Here is a 27,817-nt window from a genome sequence, read left to right as displayed (position 1 = left end):
TTGAACAAACTAAACTCACTCCAACCAGTTCTGTTTATAACCCAAGTTTAATTAAATTTCCCTAAAACATTTTAAACTGCATTCATAAATTTAATGTTTTCAATTTTCTTTTTTTGGCACATTAATTACCTACCCTGACAAGCACAACTGCCTAAGCACTTGCAGACTAAGTGAATTTCGAAATACAATGAATCTCTTAAGCATTCTAATACTCTACTGTTTGCAAACCATAAAATCCTCTCATACCTTTCAGCAATAAACTACAAATCTAAACCCAATTTCTCCCCCACATATTCCAAGTTGAAATCAGAAGACTCATCTCTCTGACATTGTCTTGCACCCAATTATTTTAAACATTACAGGTACAATAAATGTGAAACTTGCACAATTGCTCCTAAATTTAAATAGAGAAGTGTTCACAGTGTGTGCTTGGTCTCTTGATCATTTTAGATTTACCCATAAATCTTCCCAAAACTAAAACACTGGTGTTCACTCTAACATGGGAACAGTTATATCATCTCAGACTGAGCTGCTGCCTCCACCTCACGCAAGTCATTTTATTGTTTCTGTCAAAGAGTCCTGGCCCAAGGCAGGATGTGAATTCCAGGGCGATTTCTCCAGCATCAAAAATGGAGACATTGGGTCTTTAGAAAATTAGTCATTTATTCCAGCTGGGGACTTCGGGTACAGGTCTCTGCAATGGCGATGGTTGATTTTGTGAGCCTGCCTCTGGGGTTTAAGGTTCCCCATTACCTAAGGCCGTGTTCCAGTCTCAGTTAGAAACCTAACCCCAGCCTCCACGTTACTTTGCCCCTTGGACTGGATTCAGCTGACGATGGCACTGCCTGGCGACCCTGAGTACATTTGCAAATGGTGGTCCTGGTCGGCTCTCCACACAAGCTCGAAGTCTTACTGCCGGCACACGTTTGCCTCAAGACAGGAGCAGAGTCCCGGGAGCGCTGAGCTGCATGCTGACTGAGGGGATGGGAAGGAGAGGGAGCCATCGGTGCCTGATGGCAGAGGACAGACTCAGAGGCTCGCGCTTCAGGAGCGAGGCGCCAGGGTAACTGCCCGGGACAAGGACACTCTGCCCTGCGACCCCTGCTTGTCCCTTCCAAAGCCCGCCCTCGTTGTCCCAGCCGGTGTCTGGGCTCGCAGTGCTGGTGATGGGCAATGATCTGAGCAAGGTCTCCCCTCTCTGCACCATAAAGACATACCATGCATTTCCGGCACCCTGGTGCCCCAAGGGGAGCTCTAGGTGCAGCTTGACTCCCTCGTCCTTCTGTGCAGGCAGGTCTGTTTTTCTGCTAAACAATTCCTCTCCGAATCGTGACCTCTTCGGCCTGCTCTCTGTGGCTGTGAGGCCTCCGACCTCTTTCCCGCCATCCCGTTTTCCCCTTCCTGCCCTGGTGGCCTTTCCCGTCTACTCTCTCCCGCGGGACCTTCGTCTCAATTCTCTTGCCCATCTCCACCCCCTGCATTCACCCTCAGGTCTTGGTTTGGATTCCCCTTCAGGCTGCGTGAGCCCGTTCCTCTGCAAGCACACATGTTCTAATAAACAGCCTCTTGGTCAAGCCACGGTCAGCTCCAGGGCTGTCCCAGCGCTGTGTTCCCAGTGCTGCTGGGCCGCACCGGGGTCAGCGCCCTGCTTGTTGGTAGTGAGATTCCACCTGCTGACGTGTCTGGCGCGTGGCCACGCCACAGAAACTCTAAGACACCACGATTCACTTGAGAACTCTGATCTTCAAGATGAAAGAAGAAACAACGCCTGCGGGAAGCTGGTTTTGAGATGTACAGGTCGAGTGAGGAGTTAAGAGACGATTTCTGAAGATTCAAAGCAGCCTAGAGAGAGTAAACGGTTTTTATTTTATTTTGAAGGTAGTAAAAACACAACAGAACAAGACAGAACAAAGCCAATCGAGACGATGCAATGACACTGGTGCAGAACTTCACAGCAGGTTACCGGGGTAACAGCAATAGGGACCACAGTATATCTCGTTATCTTCACAATAGCTGTCCAGTCAACTAGGTAGAGAGAAATCAAACCAAATACAGAACATTAAAAAATCAATTGAAAGAGAATATTGAATACAGCAAAACAATCATAACAGAACAAAAAAATGAAAACAACCCTTGCCTTCAAAGAGAAGATAGAAGGAAATCCTCGTATTTGCTATATTGCATATGGCCGTCCTCCCAAGACATGCTCAGGCCTCTGCCCCCAGTTCCTAATGTGGAGGGGAATGTTTTATTGAAGTCTAGGTTAAGGCTGACATTTTTCCTTTGAAGGCTTAAGTTGGCTGCAACACAGAACCAAGTAACAAGAGAAAAGGGGAACATGTTTGTTAACCTGTTCATGGGCATAGGAGCCACATGAAACGTGAGACTCAGGACGGGCAGGTGGCTCAGGTCTAACCACTGTTTACACAGGGGAAGGAAGTTAGGGCAGGGGGCAGGCAGGCTCAGGGGGCAGTACCCGACGTGAAGGAGTACAGGCCTTCCTTTGCAAATAGTTCTCTTTGGAAAGTAGCAACAGCTTGTCCCAGAGTCTAGGCGTGGTGACAGTTCTCAGTCTTCCCTCCTGTGACATGATTTCAATCTTTCTGTGTGAAAACTATCAAGGATGGGATGAAAAGCAATTGTGTTCCTTTCAGGTGGATCTAGTCTTGGCAGATAAGAGAGCTTCACATAAAAGCCTCTCCCTGTGCTTGGGTAAGCTTGGGTACGGGAAAGTCAGACAGACCTATTTCTGGGGCGGCTTCTAAGCCCTCATTTTCTTTCATGCAAAGTGCTCAGTTTGTCACAGTGCCATACTTCTGGGTATCATTTTCTGAGTCTCGATACCAACACATAAAAAACTGCCCAGGTCCTCCCCACACAGCCCAACGCGTGTACACAAGGGAACACGTGCGGTAGTGAGTGCCTCTGCACCCCAGACAGCCCCCCAAGTCCCCTGAGAGTGGTGTCTGTGGATTCCAACTTAACAAAAAAGATTTTCTGGTTCAGTTCCGTTGCCTGCAGACATCAGTAGTTCTGAGAATGAACTGCTCCCCCGTGTTTCAATTCTCCTATCCGGGAAATGGATTCCCTACTGGGCAGTACTGGGTGGACAGTAAAGTTAGTGATCCAACCTATCAGGAGTGAGCGGGAAAGAGGAACCTCTGTAAGTCTTTTGAGCAAAAATTTTTTTTTGTCTTTTTCCTTTTTATCCATACCAGGGATCAAACTTACAACTGCCTGCTTGCAATGCAGGCACTTATGCCGCTGAGCTAAATCCCCAGGCCCCTTTTGAGCAAATTAAAAATAACACAGGGAACTGGAGTTGGAGGAGCTAAGAAGCCCAACAGTCTAGTGAGACAGAAGGTCACCGCAACGGTAAGCGTGCACTTCCTGGACCCAGGACAGTAAAAGGAAGAAATCGCCCCGGGCTTGGGTAGGAGGCCAGGAACAAGGGAAGCCAGCAAGCCCTTGGCAGAGCCACCATCTGCTCTGTGCAGCAGCCAGCAGCCTGAGCGCCGCCATCCCAGCCCATGGAGGCAAAGCAGAACTCAGAGGAAAACCAAGCCCAACTCCCCTCCCTGAAAGCACCTACCTCCGAGAGGCTGCAGGTAGGGTTAACAACTGCATCTCCGTGACGAGTCCTGTGGCGTGCTGTCCCCCCCCCATCTGTTTCCTGCAGGCTGACTCTGCTCTGTTCCTGATGAGAAGGATGATTATGGTCCTGAAGAAAGTCCTGTATTGCCCTGTGGCACCTGCAACCTGCAGGCTTAGGACATATGGTCCCCACAAGATGCAAAGGTTCTGTTTTTCTTCCGAGGCTGAGTTACAAACCTGTCCCCAATAAGTCCCTTTGTCTGTACCCCACCTGCTTTCCCATCACTAAACAGGCCAACCCTTGGCCACATGTTCAGGCTCAGTCCTTTGGACAGAAGTCTAACTGAGTCAAGTGCACTTAATAAAATCCTCGTCTCCCAGTGATCTGTCCCATCTCTTAAACTCTGCAGAATATCTAGTATCAACCACTGCCACAGAAGATGTCACAGAAACGGTGGTGGCAGACAGTAGGGTAGGTGGAGAGGAACCCCAGCCTCCCTGCCTCCCAGTCCAAGGCCAATCCATCCGACTGGCCATACATTTCTGGAAGCCACTTGGTGAGGTGGTGGGGATGGAGGGTGCTTCAGGGTTCAGAGCAGAACAGATGTTATTATTTAATTTCAAGATACCTTTGTTTTTAATTTAAAAGTGTTCCATTAGCATTATTTTTGCATGTATCAATTAATACGAGGATTTCTCACAAGCAGTGATCCCCAACTACTGCTGTATAACAAACCATTGCAAAACTGAGTGATTTAAGATAGCGACATTCCTAGTTGCTCATGAATATGCAACGTGGGCAGGTGTTGGAGGACAGTTTGTCTCATTCCATGTGGTAGCTGGACTGGGCACCAGAAGACACAAGGCTCAGCCCTGAATCTGCTCAGCTCAGGCCCAGGGATGCAGGAACACATTGCAAAGTGCTTTTTTTGATTAGCCAGATCAATCCCTGCCTGAAAGAAGCCCTAGGTTGTTTAGTCATGTGAATCAATATACTTTCTTTTTAGTGAGTTTGAGCTGTATTTTTGTAGCTCACAACCAAAAGATTCTTAACCTCTAGGAGGGACAACAAGATGGCAAGCCAGAAGAAGCCAAAAGTGGGGTTCAGATTATCAGAGATTAAAATCTTGGCCCTGGCAATAGATGAGGAACAGATTTCCATGCATTTCTTGAAGTCGTTGCCCCCAGGAGATGGCAGGTCCCCAGGGAAGCAGAGAGGTGGACTTGGGAAGTGGGACGTGGCCCGGCTTGGGGGAGGCCTGGACAGCAAAACAAATTAATGCAAATGGTCATCAGACGATGTCTGGATACAAAACTAGACATCACAAAGCTCGGCAAGAACCATGTGACACACACACTGGCCGTCTCTGTAGAGGGGCCCAAAAGCAAGTACTGCACAATGCACTCACCTGCATGTGGCCCCAGGAAGCAGGAGGGCAGCCCCAGAGGGACAGAGGCCAACGCCTGCCACCTTGGCAGAATGCAGGCCTGGCTCAAGAAGTTGAGTCATAGAAAATAAGTTTCGGCACCTCTGGCTTTGTGGCCTGAGACTCATATCAGCTAAAGAATGATGGACCGGGGATACAGCTCAGTGGCACAGCACCTGCCTGGCACGCACAAGGTCCTGAGTTCGATTTCTGGTACCACAAAAAAAATAATGAAGGCTTTCCTGAAGGGGAAATTGTGTCACAAACCCTGGAGAAAATGTAAGGGGAGTAAAAAAGAGATCTCCTTAGTACTGCCAAGGAAGGTGATTTACAGGCTCTTCCACTGCAATAGGTGTTGTTCCCAACATGCAAATTAGCTTATCAGGATTGGTCGGTAAAATTTTCTGATATGCAAATTAGCTTATCCATGATTAGCTAATTGGGAAAAGTGATCAATTAGCATAATTACACCTCAGATAAACCTCACTGGCTATGACGCAGCCACTGAGCAAAGCTCATGATTGGCTAATTGGAATGATGTCAGGGAAGGCAAAGGCTGCAGTAATGCGTATCCATGCCGTGCCATACGTCAGTGTTTGTTCTGCTTTGTTCCAAGAATTCTAGCAGCTGAGTTGCAAGATAAATGCACTCAGCTGAATGAAGAAAGATATAAAGAAATATGTTACCATGTAGAATGGCATGGCATTTGCATTAACCCAGCATTGCTTTTTAAAAGTAAAGCATTATATTTAAATTCTTTTTGCTTTAGTGGGAACTAATCTTTTTTACTTTTATTTATTTGTTTGTTTTTTGAAACAGGGTCTCGCTATGTGGTTCTGGCTGGTCTTGGGCTCACTTTGTAGCCCAGGCTGGTCTCGAACTTGCACTGATTCGCCTGCCTCAACCTTCCGAGTTTGGGGATTGTAGGAGAGTGACAGGACGCCTGGCTTAAACTGATCTTTTTTTAAGTGCTAGTATTTTCGTAGGATTATTTTTTCTAGTGTGTGGTTATAGGGCTGTATGTATTTTAATTGGTTTGTTCCAACTAAACTTTTTTTTAAAGAATGTTTTAATAATCCTTGTTTTAACTACATCTTTGCAGAAGTATTTCTGAGGCTCTGTCTGATTCCTGGGGGGTTTTGTGTACTTCCTTCACCGGCCTCCAGGTGGCAGAAGCGGCAGCTGCCCGCTTGGATCTTGGGGCTTGCTGTCGGGCGGGTTCTGCTGCGTCTGAAGGCAGGTTGGGCCGCCTGCTCTCCTGGTGTTTTTCTCTCGCCTTCTCTCCGTTGCTTCTTGGTTTTGCCCTCCAACCATTCTCACTTAAAAATCTAGCTTCAAGAACAGAAGGGTCATTCTTTCCTCCTCTGCCCTGAGCTCCGAGCACCTGCTATTTGGACGTTTTCTTTTCTTTTTTTAATTTAAGGAGAAAAAGAAAGAAAAACGGAAAAGCGGTACAAGTTATACAGAATTTAAGAAAAAATAAACAATAGGAAATCACTAGTTAATAGATTACATATTGTTATCTTAGAAATAGTTGTTCAAGTTACAAAATTAAAGCATATAAAGTGGACTTTCAAACAGTGAGACTGCAAACAGTTCTGTTCAATGATCCAACAAAACTCAGTAATATGGTTATCTATCTTATACACTTAAATATATATGCAGTTATATCCTTTAGGGCACTTTCTTTTCCTTTCTTTTGTACAATGACAATTACACATTTTGGGTTTTATTACTGCCACAGTTCTTATTACTTTTTTTTTGAAGAGAGTAAAACCAAATGTGACATACCAGGACAGAGTCAGTCAAATCAAAATGATGGACATAATAGATAATGAAAAACAAAATACAAGGTGATCAACAATGGTTACCATACTGCCTCTTGCTATCTTTAAAAGAATTAGCTATATCATCAGTTATAATAAAATTGAACAAAACAGTAAAGAATAAAACCAAAACATTGGAGACATTACAGGACTTTAAAAGAAGATAATAGTCAACCAGAATGGGTGTCATAATGAATCTTATTGTCTTTACAGTTGTTGCCTATACTTTCGAACTTGGTACTATCAATCAATGTAGAATAGAGGAAAATCAGTCAAAGCAAGATGGTGAGGGCTATACAGGGTTTCAAATCAAGTTAATAGGAAATCAAAGTGGGTTACTATAATGTATCCTGCTATTTTTTTATTTTTCCCTTAATTAAAAAGATAACAATAAAAAAAGTAAGTAAATAATTTTTAAAAAGGAGACTGAGATAACAGAGGGCATAACAACAAAACAGCGCAGGTCAAAGCATAACCATTTAAGCAAAATAGTGTTTCACCACAAGATATTCTGACATAAAAGTGGTTACCATAGTGTCTCTTTCCTTGAAATCTTTGAGTATAACTTCGTATACTATAGCACCACACATATCAAGACAATGTAAAACCATTCAAGGGAATGACAGTATTACAGGATATTTAGAACCAACTATCAGAAAATGAACAATGGTTTCTGTATAATCTCCTTGTATATAAAAGTTTTTGCTTATATTATCACATGTAATAAAATCCAATAAGATACAACCTGTTAAGACCGATGGAGACAGAAGAATAAAAGCTTGATGGGACTTCAAAGCAAGATGATACTAAATCAGCACTAGCTATTATGATGTCTTGTTTTCTCCAAAATAGCTGCTCATACCATCCAATCTTCTCTGCCTCATTTCTGTTGAGCTCTTTTTCTGTTGTTTGTTGTCAGTTTGTCTTCTTCATTTCGCTTTCTGCCCCATTCATTGTGGCCTCTCTGCTACTGTTTCTGAAGTCTTGGTATTTTCCTTTTTTAGAATATCCTGCAGTATTCTCTGTAGAGTTGAATTGGTGGTTGCAAATTCCCCCAGTTCCTCTTTATCCTGGAAGCACCTTGTTTTTCCATCAATTTCCAGGGACAGTTGTGCAGGATATATCAATCTTGGCTGGAGGTTATTATCTTTCAAATCTTGAATTATTTCCCCCCACGTTCTTCGTGATTTGATGGTTTGTGCCGAGAAGTCTGCTGTAATTCTGATGGGTGTTCCCTTGTAAGTGATGTTTCTTGTCTCTGATGGCTTTTAGTATTCTGTTCTTATATTGGATTTCTGGAATTTTGATTATTATATGCCTGGGTGTAGCTATGTTTGGGTTGTATGTGGCTGGGGTCCTGTATGCCTCATACATCTGAGTATCTTTACCTTTTGCTAAATTAGGGAAATTCTCCTGGATTATTTCTGCGAGTAGCTTTTGTAGTCCATTTGTTTGTGTCCCTACTTCTTCTTTTATGTTCTTAATTCTTAAGTTATAGATCTTCTTATCATCTTCTAGCCTTTGTATTATTGCTGTTTGTTTTCTTGTTATTTTTAAGAAGTTTTTCATTTCATGCTCCCATATTACAAATCTGCCCTCCAGTTCAGATAATCTATCCTTAGTTTCTCTCAAGCTGTTATACCAGCTTTCAATAGAGTTTTTAGTTTCCTGGTAATCTCTTTGAACCTACTTCATGTATTCTATGTTTTCTCTACTTTCTCCATCAAACAATTCTCCCCTTTTTTTTTGTTCTTCCATTCCACCATCTGTTTTTTCTTGGGCAATGCTTAGCAGTTCTCTAACTATTCTACTTATATCTTGCTTTATTTCGTTAAATACTTCATTTTTAAACTCTTCCATGAGGCTCTGGAGATATCGCTTTATGTCTATTGGTGCCGTGTCTGATATTGCATGTTTTCTGTCTTCCTTTGTGTTTCCCTTTCCTGGATCAGTGTTCTCAGGATTGGGGATTGAGGACCCTTTCTTGTTGCTTCCTCTTCCCACACTTTTTGTTCCTTCCATACAAGTGAATGTAGGAGGCCCAATTTTTTTCTCTTTGTTGGTTACAGTTTGTTTGAATTGTGCCAGCTAGGTGTTCCCGCCCACTGCAGTGTACTAGGGAGACACAGACCTTGGCAGCCTATGCTGGGCCCATCCCTCCAGGTCAACCTACCAAAGGCTTCACCACTAGGGTGCACCTCCAGGCGCTGGGACCTGGTTTGGGCTAGCCCACTGGGTCTTAGTTAGCAGCATCACGCAGGCCAGGCACTCCCCTCCAATCCCACTTGAGAGGGGAATATGCAGCTAAAGTCACTGCAGTGTCCTGTTCTGGCAAGCCTGCCTGCTCCCAGAATGTCCTTTGCTGGAGCCTCCTACTCTATGAAAGGATCCCTGTTCTGCTCACTCACCACAAGTCAGTGTAGGGCTCCCTGCTAGTCCCGCTTTCAACTCCATTCACAGATTCCCACTCTCAGAGCTTTGGGGCATCTCTCTCCCTGCCCTGCAGATTTGGCCGCAGCAGCGGCAGCAGGAAGTTCTAATCGCGGCTTCCAGTGGTGCAGGTTCTAGCTTCCGCGCTGAGATTTTATCTGTTCCTGTTATAGCACCAGGATTGGATTTCCAGTTGGTTTCTCTTAGCTTAGTTTATTCCTCGGTCGGCAGGGTGTATCTCCCCTTGCTTAGGACTCCTCGTACCACACCATTCCTGGATTTTAAGCGGGGAATCTCAGAGAGCCTCCATAGCTGCTGCTGTCTATTCGCCATGTTCTCCCAGAAGTTTGGACATTTTCTTTGAGGAGCTCACTCTTACCAGGCTTTGGGGCTGTGGGTGACACACAGGCGGCTCCTCCTAAACCTGCCTCTCCACACGGCCTTCCCCAGGCACTGCTGGCCACACTCTGCCGCCCAGAGTGCCTGGCCGGTTCCCTGCCTAAGGCCCAAGCGCCAGACCCGAGCACAGGAGCAGCCTCTGTTTCTTCAGAACCCTTTACTTTGTCCCCATAAAAATTTTCCTGTCTGTAAAGTAGCACACCTTTCTCTAAAAAGCCTCCAGCACTGTCTGGGCCAGGATCTGTCCACGTCCCCCACTTCCAGGACACCCTTAATCTGCAGCTCCTGAATGGTCCCCAAATCCCGGGTGGTGGAGGCAGCCTAGTGGAGCTGGGAGATCTTGGCTTTGTTTCTTGACTCTTTTATTTTGAGAAGTTACAGAACTTAACTACTAGGAGCCTCATTTTTCTCATATATAAAATGGGAATAAATTTATAGCTCACACAGATATTGTAGAAATTAAAACAATACCTGTGAGATAAACGTTAGCAAAATGCCTAACAATAGTTCTGTGCCTGGCACACATTAAAGATCAAATGATCTCAAGTACTATTAAGACTGTTTGGAGTTTTCACTAAATTATTCTGAGTTTGATTTCCAGTCCCAAAAACCAAAACAAACGAACAAAAACATTTCACCGAATTACTTAATAAGTATCGAGGGGCAGAGGGAGCCTAGCAGAGAGACACATGTGACCGAATACAGGTGTAATACAATGTTAGGCCCTAATCCCATAAGAAGAGGTCAGAGGAGGGTGGTGGTAGTCTTCTCGGAAGCCGTCCCTGGGCAGATGCCCCACAGCAAGGTTGGAGGAGCCCGAGAGCATCTTGGGAAAGCCCTGAAATGGCCCAGGTAAAGCGGCTGAGGCAGGAGCATTCCCGGCTTGCGGGCACAGCGAGTCCTGAGGAGGGGCAGGGCTGGGTCACAGGCCCGAGGGCTTGTGCAAGCACTGTGAAGTTTTCATCACACTCGGCTGGGTTTGCAGCAAGCACAGAAATTTCAGTTCACAAATCAGAGTCCAAAAGCAGCCACTGTCATTTTCTGTCCTAATTTTGGTTTCTGTCTCCAGGTCCAGACTTCTTGCTGGCTGAAAACCGGTCCATTCCAGGCCCTGTCGGTCCTCTGCTCTTCAGGGTAGCGGCTGAGTTCTGAGATGCTGGGGGACCACAGCCTCCACTGCCAACTGTGCTTCGGCCCTGCCTGGTTCTCAGCTGTGGTCATCTGTCGGGGCACACGTCCTGGCTGGCCCTGGTCACAATCCCTTGTGACACTATGTTCCACTGTTGCCTTTGCATAACCCTTGTTTAGTGGGACTTCTTGTCCAGCTCTTGAGGCCTTCAGAGGGGGGGACAATTAAAAAAGTCCGGCTGTTCTTTTAACATGCAGGGGGCTCGGCAGGCTGCCCAGGCCCTCTCTACCCTGTAGCACCCAATAGGCCCGAGTGCTGGCCCAAACAGAGGGCAAAGTAGCAGGAGTCAGCGTGACGCCGGCTACTGGCCTCTGAGGGAGCTGCCACGATCCGCCTTGCTCAGTCTAAGCTGCTCCCGGCTGCCCTAGATTCGGTGGTGAGCGGCCATCTTCTTCCTCTGGATAACACACGTCAGCTCTCTTCTTCGTGCTGACACGAGTCGTGCAGGGCGCTGGCGGGAAGGGCGGCAGGCAGCCGCTCTTTCCGGATCTGCATCTGCACCAAGGCTCTTGAATTTGGAAGGAAACCATGGAAACCTCTGCACTCCAGCAGCCTGGTGGAGGTGACAGGACTCGCATCCAGTGACCTGCGCAAGGGTGGTCACAGGACAAAGAAAAAACTCATCGTGGTGAAATACTGGCTAACATTTCACAACAGCGGATTACCACGTGGGTAACTATTTGAACTTTCTAAATGTACTCGGTTGAGGAAAGGATAGGAACACGCAAGAAGACCGCCCACAAGTACATCCTTGTGGACTGCGTCGGATGGAAGGACTCTAAAGGACTCCTCAAGACTGAGGGAGCCCTAAGGAAGAGCCCAGCGGAAGGGGAGTGCCGGGGATCTCCTCTAAGGGCGGGACTCAGACCTCACCCGGGCACACGTGCCCGCAGGCCTTAAGGAATGACAAAGCTGGCTGTCCAGTCACCAGCCCAAAACTGCGAGCGGGAAACCATGCCTGGGAAGGACCATGGGAAACAGCTTCCCAGGATGCAATGGGCTGAGGCGGGGTGGCCTAAGGACCCCTGGGCCCACCCGCAAGGACACCAGGAAACTCCACACAAGTGAGTTTGTGAGTGTCTATTCCCCAGCAGGGAGGACCCATAAAAGAGAAACAGAGGCACAAAGGCCAGAACCAGGAGAGGCCCCTTCCGCCTGCAGTTCCCCCCCAGTGCCCTCCACTGACAACATCCAACATGACGCCCGTGGCAAGGAGAAATCCAGGTCCCCTGACACAGGGAGGCGACAAAAGGAGAGGCTGGCGCACAGAGACCACAGACGGGTGGCTGATGTGGCAGTGGAGGCTCACTGTAACCATGGGTGTTACCGGTCTCGGGAACAGGGTGCTGCAGGTCGAGAGCCATCTGAGGCTCAAGATGGCGTCAGTTATGCCAAGCACTGTGGCAGGTGGTGGCGATACAGTAAAGGAAGATGCCAGGCAAGAATCTCTGCCCTCTTGGACCTCACGTTTGGGGCAGGGACAGGCATAAATTGACAGGCAATTGTCAAGTAAACAACAAAAAGGACACAGATGGAAACTAGTGGTGTCAAAAGAAACAGGGGCCATGGTAGAGAAAAAGGGACTCTCTTTTGAAATATTAAGACTTCTTTGAGGTGGTGACAAAAATTGTGAATCTTTGTGAAATAAGCAAAAAATAAAAATAAAAAAGATGGGGAGTCTGGATCTCTTGTACAGTGTGCTCTTCAGGCTGCTTTCTGCTAGTCACTGTCCTTGAGCTATGCTACAACTCTAAATTGCAGATGAATGACTGTAATACGAAGGAATTTGGTCTGTGGACATGCAAGAGAATGCTGTCCTGTGGAAGCGGAATTGGTTTCCCTTCCTCTGCTCCTCTGTGGAAGAAGCCAGCTCTGCATATATTAAGTGAAGTGAGTTCATTAACAACATAGGAATCCAAGCAGCCAAATTGATAAATTTGGAATTTAATTAGCTGAGCTCAGAGATCATTCTTGTAGACACCTGTTTGAGTCCCACTGGAAAGTTACAAAGCTTTTAAACACAGAACCACAAAAAGACATCCTGTTGGAAACAATTTAGCTAGAATCTTACATTAATCTTTGGTTGACACCTGTATCCTGCTTCTTCGTTGAGCAGGTTAATTTTTTTCCTGTGGGTACAGCTCATTTTGCTTTTCTCATGGGCTTGTACCCTGAGTAATTTTCTATTTTCCTGGGTTAATACAGGACACTAGTGAAATGCAGGGCTCAAGATGGCGTCAGTTACGCTACAACGTTAAGCAAATTGATTTTAACATTCCTGATGGCCAGTCTTATGTCTGCTTTCTGTTACTATAATGTAATACCTGACACCGGGTAATTTATAAAGAACAGAGGTTTTTTAGCTCATGGTTCTGGAGCAGGGAACTTCAAGATCAAGCAGGCATATCTGATGGGGCCTTGTGCTGGTTTATAACCTTGTAGATGGCATCACATGGAGGGGTGCATGTGAGAACTGCAGGCGGGCACACTGGAGACACAGAATGGGACAGGACCACACTCTCAGGGGAACTGCACCAGCCCCTGCAATAAGCATGCAGCTTCACAACCTAACTACCCCTCAAAGGCTCTGGACCTCTCGGCACTGTTACACTGGGGACCGAATCTCAACATGCATTTTATGGACAACAAACCAAGTAGAACAGGGAGCAGCATGGCCTGCGTACAAAGCTGCTCCTCAGGCTCTCCTTGTCACCCCTGTGGCCTCTCAGGGTGTCCCTGTTAATGAACTAGGTGAAATCTTTAACATGCGTTTATTATATAGTCACACAAGAGCCATAACTTACCTTAAAAATGATCATCCTCTGACATATTTGACTTCAGTCCCCTCAAAGACTCTAGTTGGGGGACACTCAATCAACATTCATATCATACCAGGCTGAATGAGCCATAGGGTCATCTATTCATGATCTGTGTGCTGATAACACATACCGAAAATCACATCTGTAAGAGACCATCCAGAGAGAACAAGCCTCCAGCTTAGATGCAGACACAATTTTATCACAGCTGAGTATGAAGTTTCCTAACAAGGAGGAGGGAGCTGCCCTGTGGAGGCCTGCTCGGGCCTTGCCTGCGACCATCTCTCAGTTCGGGGAGCGCCACCACCACTGCTGCCATCTGGGGGAGGGGTTGGGGGCCTGTCTAGGCCGCGCAGGTGACCTTCTTTCAGCCTGGGGAGCTTTGCCACCAAGGAGGTGGATGCCTGCACAACAGCCGATCCCCAGGAGAATTTGAGATCCTTGCTCTAGGTGGTTGGGGACTTGCCTGGCTTGTGGCCATACTAGATTGGGCTTGGTGGGATTCGGGCCTGCCTGGACCACATCTGGTGGCCTTTTTTTGGTCTGGGGAGCTTTGCTGCAGGAGCGGGGAGCTGCGTGGCTTGAGGAGGCTTTAGGCTGCCTGAGCCTCTCCTGGTAACCTTCTTTTAATCTGGGGGTCTCGCTGCCCCAGGAGGGAGCTACACTACCAGAGGAGTTCCAGGAGCCCAAGACATAGGAGACAATTTCCAACATGCCTAGGGGAAGCTTTGAAACAACACCTGAAACTTGGAAATATAGAAAAATGACAAAACGAAAGACCAAAATGCAATCTCAAACATCCAGCCCATCCCAAGAAAGCCTAGGAGCCATGTACATAGAAGAAAACATATGCCATACAGTTGAAATACCTGAAATAATAGTAACTGAAATAAAGAGGCAACTCTGGGAAGCTTTAAAGGAATCCAAACTAGAAATAATCTCCCAGGTAAATGAAGCAATGATAAAAATAATGAAAGAGATGCTAAACACATCTAAAGAAGACAGAGTTAAAAATTAGAGGAACAAAACAAAAAGATAGAAACCCTGGATGAACAATATAAGAAACAAACAGAGTACATAAACTAGATTCAAAGAGATATACAGAAAATAAAAAACTCCATTGAAAGTTGTCAAAACCACCTCAACAAAAGTGAAGATAGGATTTCAAATCTCAAAGACAAGATTGAAGCTAGTGAACAAGAAAGGAAAGATCTCTTAAAAATAGCAAGGAATCAGGAAATAACAATCCAACAGCTGCAAGATGACTCAAAGAAAAATAACGTAAGATTGATAGGGATAAATGAAAAAGAAGGGGACATCACAAATGATATCAAGAGACTATTTACAGAAGTAATAGCTGAAAATTTCTCAAACATGAGAATGGAAACTGACATTAGGATTAGTGAAGCACATAGAACTCCAAATAGCCATAACCAAAATAAAACTACACCTAGACATATAATAATCACCATGCCAGGAATCCAACATAAAAATAGAATATTAGGGGCTAAGGATTTAGCTCAGCGGCATAAGTACCTGCCTTGCAAGCAGGCAGTCGTGAGTTCGATCCCCGGTACCGATAAAAAGGAAAAAGAAAAAAATAGAATATTAAAAGGCTGCTAGAGAGAAGAGACAGATCACCTATAAAGGAAAGCTTATCGGAATCACAGCAGACTTCTCAGCACAAACAGTGAAGTCAAGAAGAGCATGGAGTGAAGTATTTCAGATCCTAAAGGAAAATGATTTTCAACCTAGGCTGATGCACCTTGCAAAACTGTCCTTCCAAATGGATGGAGAAATAAGATACTTCCATGACAAAGAACAGCTAAAGAACTTCACGAACACCAAGCCAACCCTGCAAAGAATACTGAAAGACAGTCTAGATACACATAGGAAAAAACCACTAAACAAGGCTGACAAACAGAATGGAAAGATAAAGATGCAACAGCAAAAAGATAACAGGTCAACAATAAATCAACATATAACAGTTACAACCCTTAATGTAAATGGTCTCAATTCACCAATTAAAAGAACAGATTGGCAGAATGGATCAAGAAACAACATCCAACCATATGCTGTCTACAAGAAACCCATCTAACCCAAAAGGAAACTCACAGTCTGAAAGGATGGAAAACAATACTACATGCAACAGGAACCCCCCAAAAAGCAGGGGTAGCTATTTTGTTTGCAGACAGTGTGAACTTCAAACCAAGAATGATCCTAAGAGACAAAAAAGGTCATTACATACTGGTTAGGGGAAAACTTCAAGAGGAAGAGATAACAATCTTAAATATATATGCACCAAATTCCAGAGCACCTAGTTATACAAAGCAAGTATTAATAGAAAAGAAAAATCAAACAAACAAGACCACAATTATAACAGCAGACCTTAACACACCACTGACACCAAGGGACAGATCAATCAGACAGAAAATCAGCAAAGAAATAACAGAACTGAATCACACTTGTGAACAAATGGACTTGATAGACATATACAGAATGTTCCATCCAACAACATCAGAATACACATTCTTCTCGGCGGTACATGGACATTCTCTAAAATAGACCACATACTAACCCACAGAACGTATTTAAATAAGGGCAAAAGAGTTGAAATTATCCCATGCGTGTTATCAGATCATAGCACCATGAAACTAGAAATTAATGATAAAAATAACTAGAAAAATCCCACAAACACATGGAAATTGAATAATATACTCTTGAGCAATCAGTGGGTCACAGGGGAAATTAAAGAAGAAATTAAATAATACCTACAAGCAAACGAAAATACAAATACAACTTACCAGAGTTTGTGGGATGCAATGAAAGCAATCCTCAGAGGAAAATTCATTGCACTGAGTTCCCACATCAGGAAAACAGAATGAATACAAATAAACAACCTGATACTACACCTCAAACATCTAGAAAAAGAAGAGCAAGTCAAGTCCAAAGTCAAAAGAAGAGAGGAAATTATAAAAATCAGAGTAGAAATTAATGCAATAGAGACTAAGAAAACAATCCAAAGAATCAATGAATCAAAGAGTTAGTGCTTTGAAAGAATAAATAAAATTGATAAGCCCCTAGCCAACCTAATTTAAAAAAGGAAAGAAAAAGCTCAAATTCATGCAATAAAAAATGAAAAAGGTGAGATCACTATAGACTCTGTGGAAATACAGAAGGTCATCAACACCTATTTCAAAAACCTCTACTCCTGTAGGTTCGATAACACAGAAGAAATGGACAGGTTCCTAGAAACATATGAAGTACCAAAGCTAGGTCAAGAAGATGTAAAACTGTTGAATAACCCAATCTCTATTAATGAAATTGAAAATGTAGTTAAGGCCTTACCTACAAAGAAGAGCCCAGGCTAAGACGAATTCACTGCGGAATTTTACAAGAAATACAAAGAAGACTTAATGCTGACACTCCTCAAACTCTTCAATGAAATCGAAAGGGAAGCAATTCTTCCTAAGTCATTCCTGGAAGCAAATATTACTCTAGTACCAAAACCTGAGAAAGACCCAACTATAAAAGAGAATTACAGGCCAATCTCCCTAATGAACATAGATGCAAAAATCCTCAATAAAATATTGGCAAACGTGATGCAGCAAATCATCAAGAAGATTATACACCACGACCAAGTAGGATTCATCCCAGGAATGCAGGGATGGTTCAACATATGTAAATCAATAAATGTAATCCACCATATCAATAAAGCCAAAAGTAAGAATCACATGATCATTTCTATAGATGCAGAAAAAGCTTTTGATAAGGTCCAATGTTGGGAGCCGCAGCCCCGAGCCCGGTCGCCTCACTTGGCGGACGTGAGGCCTGTAGTAAAGAGTAAAGCCTGAGGTAGATTACCCCCCCCATCGAGCACGTTAGTTTCCTGCTTACCGCGTAAGCAACCCGCTCAACAATATAGTCTGCCTGGCAACTGATGATGTTAGCCAATCAGCTTGCCTTGCTTACTTTAACATGATTGGACACTGTATCCGTATATATACTGGTGCCACCCCTGGGGGGGAAGAAGAAGCCCGGAAGTAGAAGCCCAGAAGGAGCCGCGGGGAGCGGACCAGAGGAGGCTTCGGCTGGGAGCGATCCCAGGGCAGGCTGTACGGAGAAGGAAAATAAAAGAAAAGGTTGTCCACTGCCAGGCTTTGTCGTGTGTCCTTCCTGCCGGCCGGGAGCGGACATCGACATTTGGAGGCCCGCACGGGGACTGATCACCCCCGAGACGTGACAGCGGACAACGCTCCAGTACAGAGCTGCGAGACAGGTGAGTTGGGGATAAGCCTGGGCTCTGGGTGGCGCGCACCTACAGGGCTTTTAGACTCCCCTCAGGCTCACGCGTAAGTGGCGGATTCCTTGGGCCTCACGCGGTGAGTAACATATTAAAAGATGGGAAACATGCTAGGTAGCAACACTAAGAGCGAGGGTGGTTGTGGAGAAAGCTCTCAAGAGCTTACAAAAGTACGCAGGGTATTTGAGCAGGCCCAGTCGGGGAGCTCCTGAGAGGGGCCCGTCAAGGGGAACAAAGATGCTAAGGAGAAGGACGGGGCTCTAGCCTCGGAGTCGTCTGACTCCGAGGACGAGGGAAAGTTGAATGGCAAGGAGGCCAAAGAGACCAGCTGTCAGGAGCCTAAGTCGCTCGATAAGGAGTCGCAGGGTTCTTTCCCAGTAATTCAGGGTACCACAGAGCCATTTGTTGACTTTGTGGCCCGAATGCAAGATGCTGCCGATAAGATATTTTCTGATCCGGGAGTGGCTCGACCGCTGGTAAGGCAGCTGATTTTTGAGCAATGTACAAAGGAGTGCAAGGCAGCGATAGCTCCTCATAAGAACAAGGACCTCAACGCCTGGATTAGGATATGCAGAGAGATAGGGGGGCCACTCTCCAACTCGGGAGTGGCTGCTCTCCTGGCCGCGGCTGTACAGCAGAGGGGACCTCGCGGGTTAGAAGGGGAATGTAAGGCTAAAGGGTGTTTTGCCTGCGGGGAGCCAGGACACATTAAATGTCATTGCCCAAACAATACAGATGCTAGGCCTCGCCCTAGGAATGAAGAACCATATGTTTGTGGGCGATGCAAGAGGGGATCACACAAAGCTGAGGAGTGTAGGTCGGTCTTTGATGCTCAGGGCAACCGTATTTGTGGACGAGATGCTAGAGGGCCAAAAAACGGCCAGAGGGGGCCCCCTTCACAGGCGGGCCCCCGCTCCAGAGACAGGACAGCTCAGGATGGCAGCCTTCAACAAGGGCCACCCCTGGGTCAGCAGGTGTGGACCTCAGTGTCGCCTCCAGACTTATATTAGTGCCTGATATGGGTGTTCGAGTGGTTGAAACCACCTTTAAGGGACCGTTACCCGAAAATTCCGTGGGTCTGGTGATCGGGAGATCCTCCACGGCCCTTCGGGGTCTCATAGTAGTCCCGGGGGTCATAGATTCAGACTACACAGGACACATTAAAATTATGGTTCAATCTCTTGTGGGTACTATGGTAATCAATAAAGGAGACATTAATTGGATTAGGCCATATTTACATATACCAAATTCAGATCTCAAACCCCTGTTCGACCTTCTAAAGGGAGACCCAGATATAGCCTCCCACAGGAGGCTCACTCCTGAGGCAAGAGCTGCCTTACAGAGAGTGGAAAAAGCCTTAGGTGGGGCTACCTTACACAGAATTGAACCAGGGCGACCCTTTGATGTCTGTTTGCTACAGACTAGTCTACAGCCCACAGCGGTGATTTGGCAGAAAGGACCATTACTGTGGATACACCCTAAGGTCTCACCTGCAAAAGTCATAGAGCATTACCCGGAGGCAGTCGCTTCATTGGCCCTTGAAGCGCATGATAGAGCTGTCCAACATTTTGGCTCAGGACCACAAGCCATCCGAGTACCCTATACCGCCAGCCAGATCAAGACCCTGGCTGCCTGCATAGATACATGGGCCATTCTGAGATGTGTTTTCCATGGGGATATAAACAATCAATACCCTAAAGACCCTATCTTGTCATTTGTCACTCAACACCCTATAATTTTTCCAAAGGTTACTGCCTCTGAGCCATTAGTCCCAGCAACTACAATATACACAGATGGCTCCAAGACGGGGATAGGCGCCTATGTGATCCTAGGCAAGCCCCCGGTTACCATACAATTTGAACCTGATCAGCCTCAGGTGGTGGAACTGCAGATCGTTAAAATGATTCTTGAACGGTTCTCAGAAGCCATTAATATTGTCTCCGATTCTAGGTATGTAGTCAATGCTATGCAAGTGCTTGAGACTGCCGGTTTAATTAGATCCACTTCCACAGTGGCTGGACTGTTCCTGTCTATCCAGACATTGCTTCAGAACAGACACCATAAGGTCTTCACCACCCACATAAGAGCACATACATCCCTGCCAGGGCCTATGGCACAGGGGAATGCGGCTGCTGATACTGCCACTCGCCCGTTATGGATTTTTACCTTACTAACACCAATCGAGCGAGCCCGTGCCTTCCATGATAAGTTTCATGTCAATGCCAGGACACTAGCAAACCATTTCCATGTTTCCAGAGCAGATGCACGAGATATCGTGCGACTATGTGACTCCTGTGCCACATACAAACCTGCCATACCGATGGGAGTAAACCCTCGAGGTTTGATCCCTGGTGATGTTTGGCAGATGGACATCACACATATACAGGAGTTTGGGACTCTTAAATATGTTCATGTTTCCACAGACACCTGTTCTCACGTCATATTCGCAACAGCAGAAACAGGTGAAAAAGTGTCTAATGTGATCAATCATTGCCTGGCAGCTTGGGCCGCATGGGGCAAACCAAAAATATTAAAAACTGATAATGGACCAGCCTATATAGGCAAAGCCTTCAATGAGTTCTGCAAAATGATGGAGGTTCAATTAAAACATGGTATCCCATACAATCCCCAAGGTCAAGGAATCATTGAGAGGGCTCATAGAAGCCTCAAAGAAATTTTACAAAAACAAAAAGGGGGAGTAGGCCAAGGCCTGGCCCCAAAGGCAAGATTATCCATGGCACTATTCACACACAATTTTTTAAATTTAAATAATGATAATTGCTCCCCAGCCGTGGAGCACTGCAACCCTTCCCCCAACCATAAAGGGTGGGTGAAGTGGAAAGATGTCCTGACAGGACAATGGATGGGCCCGGATCCAGTGGTCAGCTGGAACCGAGGCGCGGTTTGTGTTTTCCCACAGGAATCGGGACGAGAACCACTGTGGGTACCGGAGAGACTGACACGGGCGACAAAGCCCTCGACTGAAGATCAGACCTGCCCTACCGGAGATCCATCACAGACCAACCAACAAGATGAATAGAAATAGCGGTAGCCCGAAATGGACAAGAAGATCCTCAGGCATATGCATGGCTCGCTCGCCTAGCCTACGACCGAGTCTAGGGGTGGTGAGCTTCCCACACTCCTCCTCTAAAAAATTATGACATAGCTGGGTAGGAGAGTCAATGACGGGTAAGAGCGTACTCCCCCGGTGCGACTCAACCTAAGCCAGGCCCTACCCCATCCTGCATGTAAGCCGCTGGACTGTTAGATGCTGCCCAGGTCTAAATTTCTCTCCGAGGGGATTTCTTTACGGAGAGGAAATGAGTGCAAGCTTGTGTGCATCCAGGTTCCGTCCAGTTTGTGCCTGGCCCTAGAAAAAGGACGAGGGCCTCAGGGCCTTGGCAGACCATGGGACGGCCGACCAGGGTCTAAGCCAAGGACCTACGGTGGGCCTACGCATAGGGCATAAGCCTCTGCACCCAGTCCAGGAAGGGCTACGATGCGCACATTCATAAAAAATAAAAAAGGGGGAGATGTTGGGAGCCGCAGCCCCGAGCCCGGTCGCCTCACTTGGCGGACGTGAGGCCTGTAGTAAAGAGTAAAGCCTGAGGTAGATTACCCCCCCCATCGAGCACGTTAGTTTCCTGCTTACCGCGTAAGCAACCCGCTCAACAATATAGTCTGCCTGGCAACTGATGATGTTAGCCAATCAGCTTGCCTTGCTTACTTTAACATGATTGGACACTGTATCCGTATATATACTGGTGCCACCCCTGGGGGGGAAGAAGAAGCCCGGAAGTAGAAGCCCAGAAGGAGCCGCGGGGAGCGGACCAGAGGAGGCTTCGGCTGGGAGCGATCCCAGGGCAGGCTGTACGGAGAAGGAAAATAAAAGAAAAGGTTGTCCACTGCCAGGCTTTGTCGTGTGTCCTTCCTGCCGGCCGGGAGCGGACATCGACAGTCCAACACTCATTCATGATAAGAACCTTACAAAAAAATTGGAATAGATGGTCTTTTCCTCAATATGATAAAGGCCAGCTATGACAAGCCAACAATCAGCATCATATTAAATGGCCAAAAACTGAAGGCCTTTACCTTAAAATCAGGCATAAGACAAGGATGCCCCTTATCACTGCTCCTATTCAATATAGTACTGGAAATACTAGCCAGAGCAATTAGACAAGAGAGAGAAATAAAAGGAGTAAAGATAGGAAAAAAGGAAGTTAAATTATCATTATTTGCAGATGACATGATACTCTACATAGAAGACCCCCAAAACTCCATTGAAAGACTCCTAGATATAATAAATAAATTCAGCAATGTGGCTGGATACAAAATCAATGCTCAAAAATCAATAGCATTTCTATACACGAGCAACAAAATTATGGAGAGAGAAATAAGAGAAGCCACACCCTTCACACTAGTATCCAAAAAAATGAAATACTTAGGAATTAATCTCACGAAAGAAGTAAAAGATCTATACAGGTAAAACTATAATACCCTGAAAAAAGAAATCGAAGATAATCTCAGAAAATGGAAAGACATATCTTGTTCATGGATAGGGAGAATAAATATTGTGAAAATGGCCATTCTCCCAAAACTGTTACACAGATTCAATGCAATCCCAATGAAAACACCATTAACATACCTCATAGACCTAGAGAAATCACTCCTAAAATTCATCCGGAATCAGAAGAGACCTAGAATAGCAAAGGCAGTTCTAGGCAGCAAAGTCAAGGCAGGAGGGATCACATCCCTGACTTGAAATTATACTACAAAGCTACTGTAATAAAATCAACATGGTACTGGAATAAAAACAGAGCCGAAGACCAATGGAATAGACTAGAAGATACAACCACAACTACAAGCACACTCAACCACCTTGTCTTTGATAAAGGGGCCAAGCAGGTTCACTGGAAAAACAACAGTCTCTTTAATAAATGGTGCTGGAAAAACTGGCTCTCCATTTGCCGAAAACTAAAGCTAGACCCATGTCTATCACCATGTACTAAATTAAAATCTAAATGGGTCAAAGATCTGAATATTAAAACAGAAACACTAAATCTGTTGGAAGACAAAGTTGGTAAACATCTTGAAGACATTGGGATAGGTACAGAATTCATGAACAGGAATCAAACCACTACTTCCCAGAATCAATAACTGGGATCACATCTTATTAAAAAGTTTCTGTATGTCAAAAGAAATCTCCAGCATAATGAAAAGAAAACCTACAAACTGGGAAAAATCCTAGTGAGCTGTCTCTCAGACAAAGGTCTTCTGTCTAAAATATATAAAAAATTTAAAAAAATCAGACCCTCTAAATTCAAAGACCCAGTCCAAAAGTGGGCATCTGAGATGCATACACAGTTCTCAGATGAAGAAATACAAATGGCAAATAAATACATAAAAAAATGTTCATCATCGTTAGTCATTAGAGAAATACAAATTAAAACCACACTGAGATTCCATCACACTCTAGAAAGAATGGCCAGGATCAAAAAAAAAAAATATCAACAACAAATGCTGGAGAGGCTGTGGGGAAAAAGGAACTCTACTGCACTGTTGGTGGGAGTGTAGACTGGTGCAACCATTGTGGAGGTTAGTCTGAAGATTCCTCAAAAAGCTGGGATTGGAGGTCCCACTTGACCCAGCTATTCTACTTCTAGGAATATTCCCAGAAGAACTGAAGACACCATACTACAGTGATATATGCGCACCCATGTTTATAGCAGCACAATTTGTAATAGTCAGATCTTGGAAACAACCTAAGTGTCCATCAGCTGAGGAATGGATAAAAAACTGAGGAATGGTATTTTTATGCAATGGAGTACTACTCAGCTATAAAGAATGATCACATTGAGATATTTACTAATAAATGGGTACAACTTAAGACCATACTCATAAGTGAAATAAATAAAACTCACATATATAAATACCATATAGTCTCCCTAAATAGTAAGAGTATATAAGGTTTATGGTAATCATGATTCCCCATTACATTATTTTGAAGCCTTAGTTGCAATGGGTTTGTCCTTGTTTGTTTGATTTTATTAACTGTAATGGTATGAACAGCTAATTTGAGGGAAACAAGTCATTATAATAGCCAGTATTGATATAATATCATCTTACTCTGAAGTCCTACCATGCTTTTGCTCTTCTGTTTCCATTGGCTCTATCATGTTGTACCTTATTGGATTGTTTTATGTGTGAAAGTATAAAAAATTTTTCTAAGAAAAATGAGATAATATAGTAGCCATTGTTTGTTTTCTGTCATTTGGTTCTGAATGCCCTGTAATACTCGCATTCTTTTGAATGTTTTTATTTTATTTTGTTATGTTTGATACTATTGTATATGAAGTTATACTCAACTATTTCAAAGAAAGAGACATTATGGTAGTTACTGTTAATTACAGGTTGTCTTCTAGCGAAATTCTGTGTTGCTTACATGGTTCTGTTTTGATCTGCTTTATGTCCTGTTTTGTCTTAATCTCTTTAAAATAAAAAAAAGAAAAAAAAAAAAAAGAAATTTCCTAACAGGGATGGCAGTTAAAGGAACGTTTAACAGGACTCTGATGCTTAGATATTTTGAGCATAGGGCACAGCTGTGTTCTGAGAATTTTTAAACTGCATAGAAAACTTAGAAATCAAGTTTGATCCCTTCACTGTATAGATGACTTATGCCAAGAAAGCTTAGGTCAGTGGGTCACAATCACTGTATTGGTCTCTGTTTCATTACCATAACAAAACATACGCTATATAAACTTATAAAAAAAAGAGGTTTGTGGGCTCCTAACTTGAGAGGGTGGAAGTCCAGGGTCAGCAGCCCTGCTCACCTGGCGCCTAGCGAGGCTGACCTCCAGGTGGCAGATGTGTGGTGGGAGTGCGGATCAGAACAAGAGATCATGGGCGACAGGAGCAGGGGCAGACACCGGGGTCTCAGCATCCCTCAGCGCCTCAGGAGCGACTTAGAACTCCCACCAGGCTGACCCGGAGGAGCCCATGGCTGCTCACATGGCCACACTGAGGCCCACAGCTCCAACACCAGGACCCTGGGAGGACAAACCACATCCGGACAATGCATCTCCTCACTGCTGAGACGTAACACGAAACACCCAGCACCTCGACTTCAAAGGGAGAGGTTTGAGTTGGCTCACAGTTCTCGGAGGATTCAGCCCATGCTCTGTGGGCTCCAAGAGGGACACAGGACAGAAAGCAGGGCAGGGGAAGCTGCCATACCCACATCAGCCCGTTACTGAAACCCCAGCTAAGGGGATCCATCTCACCCACCCAGCGATGTACCACAGGGATGCCAAAGAAAGGCAAAGAGAAAACATCCTGCCATGAGGAGCTGGGGAATGATCCAATGTTCTCTGCAGTACAAAAGGTCTGGTTTCCAAAAGCTCATGGCTTTACTGAGAGCAAGCAGGGTGGTGGGTGGGGGTCGCATTAGAGTCATGAGGAAACGAAATGAAACCTCATAGCCCTGCCAGGCCCAGCGCCTCTGACTGGCAAAGCACAGATAGTTCTGATGTGTGCAAGGCTGGCACCTCTACTGCCATGAACATTTGTTTCAATACAGCCAGCTCCGCATAGCTCGGTAAACACGGCAAAGGAGAGGTCAGGGACAAGTTGCCGCTAGGGTTTTGTTTTCCAGAGGAGAGCAGGGCCTGGTCTCCCACAAACCAGGAGGAAGAAAGAGAAGGGACCAAACAGAGACAAGAATGCACCCTTCCAGGTTACACTCCAGGAACCTGCCTCTAAGTAGGCCCCATTCTGCCATAAACTCATCAAAGGACCACAGTTGAGGCTTAAAATGTCCCCAAATTCTGGGGTCTGCAGGGATTGGCTGTGCAGCCGCTACAAACTGACTTACTGTTAGCGGAGGTCTGGTTGGAGGTGGGTCACGGAAACATTTTCCATAATCCAGAAATACACAGCAGAGGGCAGCCACTCACATAAACCATTGCTTTTATGTTCACGTGAAATTTACACCAACACCTCTACACATGGCGTCCCTTTAAAAACCCCATCTTAATTGAATGAACAACCCACAAAACAAGTCCACTCTGCAGAGACCAATATTCTCTGCAGCTCCTGTGTCTCATTTAAAAACAACTTGCCTATCTTGAGATACAATGTGCCTACTTTCCAACTGTTCAGAATGAAGCATAAACTTTGTAGTTTTGAAATCACAACCACAGGGCTGGAGTCTGATGCAATCCAAGTGAGGGCGTGGCTTTGGCGGCCACAGATTCTGCACCGAGGGGAACAGCCTGAAATTTATGTCCAGCAGTAGAAAGAAAAGGCACGTGTGCAATGCCTCACAGTGAACCACGAGTCCTCAGATGCGAAGTTCTGAATAGTTTAATGGAAACAGAGGATGATATACATTTCCTACGGCAACTGAGGCAGTGGTAGAAAAGACTATTATCAGCTCCCTAAGTTCCTGGATTTACTGATTAATTTTCGAGGGCACTGGGAAGGAAGGTTCTAGGCCTCTCTACACCTGTCCTGTTCCTTGGCCTGGAGCCAACCCCAACTTTGATCTGCACGCAGCCTTTCTCCTTGCATGCAGATCTGTTGCTGTGGCCAAACTTTTCTTTATCTACGGACATCGTATTGGATTAGGGTGTACCTTATTAACAACCTTATTTCTCAATAAGGTCACACAGCTGCCAGCGGAGACTATTCAGTCCTTAATTGCCACCCTTCCCCTTCCCCCTCCTCTTTTGACACACAGGTGGCCCTATTCCTTGTAACTTCGTGAGCGTGTGTTTTAGGATCTATCTGTTCTGGGTACTGAGAGGCCACACCCCAGGAGAAACCGGAAGCACATTATTATGACAATAAAAACCATTACCGAGCAGGTACTGCTATTTTAGTAGGTACTTTTCTTTTCTGACACGAGCCTCACCTTGTACTTTGGATTGGCACTGAATTCACTATGTAGCCCAGGCTGGCCTTGAACTGCCTGCGATCCTCCACCAGCCTGGCTAAGGTTCCTTTCCATTACCCTTTAAAATAAGGCGGTGAGTGTTGTCAGACACACCTTGGAGAGCTCCTAAATCTGCCCCATAGGTAAGGAATATTTGCACAAATCGGGAAGCATGGAGAACTATCTTAGGCACTTCATACAGCTACAGGTGCTCAGACAGAAGGGAAAGCAGAGCAGTGCGCCCCACTGGGCTGGGGTGTTTCTGCGTTTATCGCCCGCACCTCCAGCGCTCTGGGCAGCGCCCGGATGAGCATCGCAGAATGAATGTGTAGGGTAAGGCAGGGTCCGCAGCATATTCTCGGGCAAGCGGGATCTTTAAGGGGCTGGAAACCCGAGGCCGGGCGCAGAGACTCGGAGGCTTCGGTAGCTGGGTCCCGCCCCGCCCGAGGCCCCCGTTGCGCACTCGGGGCGCGCTGTGGGCGGGAAGCCCCCGCGTCCCTCCCCCCGCCCGGAGCTCAGCAACCGTGTCGGGCCACCCGGTCCCCGGCCGGCCAGCGTGCCCCGCGCCCGCCCTCCCCGTCCGCCCGGCCAGGCGCGCGCCCGCGAGCTCCCTGAAGCCCCGTGCTCATCCGGGTCTCCGCGGGCTTCAGCCAATCGCGAGCGCTCGCAGCCCTCGGGGGTGGGGCTCAGCCTCCCTCTCCCCCAAGCCTGTGGCAGCCACGGGTGTCGAACGAGGGCTGGCGCGCCGTCACCTGAGGAGAGCAGTGGACGGGGCAGCCCGGCATCTGGGCGAGGGCAGACACTGTGGGGGATGCGGTGGCTCCGGCAGCGAGCTGAGCGCGCGCGGGGAGCCCGGCCGGAGCCGGCGTAGTAAACACACTTCAGAAACGTGAGGTGCCGG

General features: G+C 45.9%; 1 long non-coding RNA gene across 2 annotated transcripts; it reads right to left on the bottom strand.

Moving 5' to 3' along the window:
• Nucleotides 1-1,847: 1,847 nt before the first annotated feature.
• On the bottom strand, nucleotides 1,848-27,817 carry LOC134477431 (uncharacterized). 2 transcript variants are annotated; one of them, XR_010049503.1, is made up of 3 exons: nucleotides 27,669-27,817; nucleotides 13,670-13,826; nucleotides 1,848-11,451 (listed from the first exon to the last, which is right to left on the bottom strand). It is a non-coding gene; the product is annotated as an uncharacterized LOC134477431 (long non-coding RNA). The 2 variants fall into 2 exon arrangements; XR_010049504.1 differs by having other exon boundaries at nucleotides 1,848-13,826.

This window comes from Cavia porcellus, unplaced genomic scaffold, assembly GCF_034190915.1.
Source record: "Cavia porcellus strain 051 isolate PalLab524CR breed Dunkin Hartley unplaced genomic scaffold, mCavPor4.1 scaffold_8, whole genome shotgun sequence".
NCBI classification, from domain to species: Eukaryota; Metazoa; Chordata; class Mammalia; order Rodentia; family Caviidae; genus Cavia; species Cavia porcellus.
This window is presented reverse-complemented; position numbering and strand designations above follow the sequence as displayed.